Source organism: Staurois parvus, unplaced genomic scaffold (assembly GCF_062004578.1).
Source record: "Staurois parvus isolate SC_StPar_1 unplaced genomic scaffold, SC_StPar_1.0 ptg000979l, whole genome shotgun sequence".
Taxonomy (NCBI): domain Eukaryota; kingdom Metazoa; phylum Chordata; class Amphibia; order Anura; family Ranidae; genus Staurois; species Staurois parvus.
In genome coordinates, this window is record NW_028318775.1 from 195,383 (window position 1) to 201,439 (window position 6,057).

A 6,057-nucleotide genomic window follows, 5' to 3' on the forward strand; every position below is an offset into this window, starting at 1 on the left:
CGGTGCTGCTTTATTAGTGTTTAGTCAGTAGTGTGCATTGTGTCATAGACATCAATACATCTGATTAGAGATCAGTAAAACACAAGGTGTTTATCACTCCCATGTCCAAGAGGCCTAACCCTTTCTCCTCCTTAAATGACCAAAAAGAACCAGAAAGGCAGCACTGTGAAAAAAAGAGCCAGCAGGAGAAAATGTACTGTAACTGGCTGTCTGTTAGGGCATTTTTAATACATTTGCAGCAGTACCTCCAGCAACACTGGACTAAAGTGATTGTAAACACAATTTAAAAAAATAACAAAGGTTTATACTTTTCTGCTCTGTGCAATTCCCCCAGTTGTCCTTTTTTGGCGCTCATGGCTCCTCATGTTCTAAGTGTGCTTCCTATGGTGGTACACCTGCAGGCTCAATCCTGAGCCGCTGTCTGTCAATTGACAGACTCTGGCTCTGCCTAATACCTCAATCTCCCTTCACTGGCTTTGATGACAGCAGGAGCAGCTGCCTCAGCAAAGCCTGTTAGACCTGGAAGTCTGAAGAGAAAGCCGCTATACAGACAGACATAGCACTGGATCAAGTGTAATAAGGGGAGTGAGGGGGCAATAATATTACCTAAACATTTATCACCTTAATGCAGGAAAAATTGTTTAGACTTTACAATCACTTAAAGCCCAACTCCAGGCAAAACAAATATTACCTTGCAGTGGGACTGCAAGGGTTAACTACGCATTTTTGTCTAGTGGTGAGAGAAAGGAGATATACTTACCTAATCTTTCAATTCTCCCTGTACAAAACTCATCCCTGCAGCTCATGCAACTCCACCCCCCATGATCTAGCATTCTTGAGTAGAGAACTGGTCCTGATGTCAGCAAGCCCATAGACCTGTAGGACATGAGGATGTCAGGAATAGTCCACTGTTGGATCGTGGGGGAGTGCCATTTGCAGTATTGGAGGATCAACTGAGTTTAAGCTTTTTTTCTCCCCTGCAAAAACAGTTAACCCTTGCAGTGCAAGCAAAGCTCCTCTGCATAGGAATTTCTTTCTTTTTGCCCAGAGTTGGGCTTTAAGGACAGTTAATGCATTGCTGCCTCCTACTGGTGTAGTATTGCCACTGCGTCCTTTGTTGCAACTTGATTATTTTAAGTTGGTTTCACTCAAAAAAATAAGTAAAATGGTTTCATTACTTTGCAATTAACTCTAACTTAATAAACACTAGTAAGAAGGCATATTTTTGATATATGAGTAAAATTAACAAATATATCTAAGTTGGGAAAGCTATTGGATTTTACAGTGTACTGTGTCCGCAGTCTCCGGTCATCTCCTGTACTGTGTCCGCAGTCTCCGGTCATCTCCTGTACTGTGTCCGCAGTCTCCGGTCATCTCCTGTACTGTGTCCGCAGTCTCCGGTCATCTCCTGTACTGTGTCCGCAGTCTCCGGTCATCTCCTGTACTGTGTCCGCAGTCTCTGGTCATCTCCTGTACTGTGTCCGCAGTCTCTGGTCATCCCTGTACGGTTAATTAGTTTGCACTACTGTACGAGTTGTTTTTTCTAAACCAAAAGCTCGATATTCAGGTTTCATTGCAGTGTTGGCACTTTGAAAGAAATAAGTTGGTTTTGGGTTGCAGTTTGGGCACTCGGGCTCAAAAAGGTTCGCCATCACTGGTATATAACCATTGTACATAACTAGAGATGAGCGAATCGAATCAGGCGAAGTGGAATTCGTTTCGAATTTCAGGAAAAATTCGATTCGCAGCGAATCCAAATTTTTGCCAACTTCGGATGGTCGAATTGAATTTTTCCTGATCGGCCGTTTTCATCCCTTCTACAGCCGGCAAAAATGTCCCTGCAGAGAGCTCCGCTATTTCTGACAGCTGTCTGACAGTTCTTTCACATTTCCAGCGGTTGAAACATTGTATGTATTTGTTTCCATTTAGGATACAGATGTTTTTATTAGGAAACAAATAGATACAATGTTTCAATCGCTGTAAATGTGAAAGAACTGTCAGAGAAATGTCAGAAATAGAGGAACTCTGCACATACACTTTTTGCTTTACTGGAATTATTCTTCTTTTCATTCTTCTTCTCAGGCCCCGTGACTGCCCAAATGAGTGAAGTGTGCGGTGATTCTAAGATCGACGGCACTCATCTGCATGTCATACTGACTGACAGTATTATTTCTCTTCCCCAGCAGACTCCAAGGGCATTTAAATTAAAGGTACAGTGTTCTGCACTAATATAAAGGCTCTCTGAAGCCTAGAAACCCTTTTTATAAGTAAAATTCACATCAAATTTTTTCGGAAAATTCGGCGAATCAGGCGAATCGAATTTTTGAAAAATTAGCTCATCTCTGTACATAACCCATTGTACATAACCATTGTACATAACCATTGTATATAACCATTGTACATAACCTATTGGATGCATATTATGACATTGTTTTATTAGAATGGAGTAAAGCTTGTGCAGTAGTAGATACCATGCTGTGCACATAGGGAGAGGTATTATACAGGTATTTGATGCCTAGTTTAAACAATAGGATCCACTTAACCCCTCCCGGCCCTTTAAACACTTGCCGTCCGTCTGCTGTTTATAAATGGCCGGACGGTGGTACTCCAGGGGCGGGTTGCCATTCATAAACGGCACCCACCATTTCTAGCTGTGCGCTCTCCCTGGGAGCGCGCAGCACCGTGATACAGTGCCCGCTGTGTCCTCCGGACACAGTGAAACACCAATCGTCGGACGGGACCTCTGTAGGAGGTCCCGATCCTGTGATCACTGATTGGCCAATCAGTGATCACATGCAAAGTAGTAAGCAAGATGTCACTTGACATCATTGCTTACTATGTGTGAAATCTGTGAATGATCACAGAGATCACATGGTACTGGGCTATTCACAACAGTCTTGTACCATGTGACAAGCTGTGACCAATCACAGCTCACACAGTATTTATCAATGGCTGCAAGAATGCAGCCAGAGAGAAGGAGAAATGATTGTTTTTACATCCTATATGGGTGTAAAAGCAATCACTATAAAAAAAAAAAATCATCACCCCCCACAAGTAGTGCAGTGTCACCATGGTGACATTGTACTGCTAGTGTGACAGTATGTAAAAAAAAGAAACATAAATAATAATATAAAAAAAAATAAAAAATGTAAAAAAAAAGTTAAAAATTTTTGGTTATTAACTAATTTGGCTTAATTTTTTTTTTTTTTACTAAAAAGATAACGGAATAAATTTTGGCCAAGATTTATGATGAAAGTATATTTATTTGCAAAATTTTATAAGAAAAACTTTTTTTCAAAATTTTTGGACTTTCATTTACATAGCAAAAAATATAAAAATCTCAGTGGTGAATAAATACCACCAAATTAAAGCTTTATCTGTCTCAAAAAAATGCTAAAAAATTCATATGGGTACAGCGTTGCATGACCGCGCAATTGTCATTCTAAGTGTGATAGTGCTGAAAGCTGAAAATTGCCCTGCACAGGAAGGTGGTAAAAGTGTCCGGACAGGAAGTAGTTAAGGGTTTCAGAAGCTGGGAGGCGGGGTGGGGTTTAGGGTCATGTGACTGCTGTGACACGCCGTCACGACAGTCACATGACCAGGAAAGGTCCCGATCGAAAGAGGAGATCGGGACCTTTCCGTGAGTACCGGACATATGTGCTGGGAGCATACAGGGTGCGCGCTCTCAGCACATATGTTCTTTTTAATAGAACGCAAATGTGCGGCCGCTCGGCGTCTAGGCCCAGACGCTGGGAGGCCGCACATTTACGGTCGGCCGGCGTGAAGAGGTTAAGGTAGTAATATAGGTTACATCTCACTGGAAGGCATAACTCATAAAGGTTTGGAATCTGTTTAAAATTAGATTTTGATATATAGGATTCATAGCGGCATCCAAAAATAAGGTAGCGGACCAAGGATATATGGCAATGTACACTCAGGCTACAACAAAATGGTGCCCAGGTAGATTATATATACAGGATGAGCGCTGTGCCATCCAATTATTCCCCCTGATGAAGCCATGTGACCCTGTGGCGTAACGCATAGCGGAGGGGCTTTGACGTCATGACGCTCGGAGGAAAGGACAGAGCAGTACAGCTGGCTGTGGAGTTCCATATCAATAGCAGTACTCTTTGGGAGATACTTTGCACAGAGCGATCATACACTTCTTACATGAGTGGAATACTGGATTCTATTATACAATAAATGTTTTGTAAGGATAAAGCACTATGTTTTGGTCATCTCTTTTGGCATTGATCTGATGGAGGAGGACAGCTAGGACAGTGGAGGAGACTCCGCCTTATTGGACGTCCTGGCCATCCCACAACAGTCCACAAAAGGGACACATGCTATATATGACCTCACTTAGCGGTTTGGTCACATACGCCAGGTGAGAGCACATCCGCTGGAGGTGTATACACATTGGCTGCAAGTAATAAATTGCACGAGGTGTCCTAAGAAGCATCTTTATAGATCTGTGGAGACAAATAACTATGGAGTATATCTATGCATGGACACTTATTTAGAGACGTTTAGGTTGGTTGTTACTGTTATTTTTACTGCAAAGAATGTATTACTGGAACAGAAACAAAAAAGACAGCGAATTAACCGCTTGATTTTACCCCCTCATGACCAGGGCATTTATACTGCTACTTTAACTGGCAATTTTGCGATCATGCGACACTGTACCCAAACAAAATGTATATAATTTTTTTCAGACAAATAGAGAATTCTTCTGATCACCACTTTTTATTTTTTATTATACAAACCATATCATCGCTGATCACCGCGAATAGTAGTATAAAAATAAAAATTCCATTATATATCCCATAATCTGTAGACACTATACCTTTCACACAAACCAATTAATATACACTTATTGGGATTTTTGTATTTTTTTTACCAAAGGCATGTAGAAGAATACATTTTGGAGAAAATTTATGAAGAAATTAGATTTTTTTGTTAATTCTTATTGGATATGTTTTATAGCAGTACAAAAAATCATGTTCATGTTACCATGTAATCAAGTGCAGGCAAACGCAAAGCACTTACAGCCTGTATTTAATGTCTTTGGGAAACGTTGACCCCCCTGAAGCAGATTGCTAATGGAGGTGTCTGACTCCTCGACCTGAACACTCTACAGGTATAAAAGTTCCAAATGGAAGCTGCCAGGTTGGTGATTTGGTGATTGCCTCCCTCCTTCGGTGGGATTTTCTGACCTCAATAGACATCCAGGTGACTTTCTTCCAGATTACAAACTTTCCACCTCATCAGCGGTATCTGTGTTTTCCAGAGCCTTACCAATTTTTCACCCTCCCCTTTTGCTTCTCCACTGCTCCCCATGGTTTCACCAAGGCGCTCATCTCTGCTTTGTGCTCAGAGGATTCATGATATACACTCCTCAAAAATTGAAAGGCAGACTTTGTAATCCGAGTCTAGCACTAAGTCAATGACATACTGGGATATTGATCTGGTCAGGTAAGTAGTGGAGGGTGTTAATCAGTTTCAGCTGCTTTGGTGTTAATGAAATTAATAACAGGTGCACTAGATGGTATGTGAACTCGCTTCAAGTGGTAGAGCTCTTCTCGTTAAAGCACACGGCAACTCGCTTCTTTTTTAAGGGCCTTTTTGCCCAATTTTATTTAAAGGAAAAGTTTCAGAAACACAAATGCTTCCCACGCAGGGGTATCCACCATCACACAAAACAAAATTCAGCTTCCTGGCTTGTACACAGTTTTAACTCTGTCTCCTGCAGAGTCTTCCCAAAATATGGCACTAGCACACAGCTAGTCTGGCTTCCACCTGACTCCAAGGCAGCGACCTCCCGTCTGCCAGGCTGGAGCCCTCCTGACTCTGTTTGCCGGGGTGGAGCCCAGAATCATGGCCTGGCTTCCCCTAAAAGGCCTGCACACACCTGTGCAATCAGCACGCTGGCTGCTCCCAAAATATGGGCCCAGGATTGGAGATTTCATCCCTCCCAAATCTCTAAGAAATCTCCAGGCTACAGGTCCCAAAACAGGCTTTACCAACCAAAGAGGAAACTGATAAACCAGTTTCCTC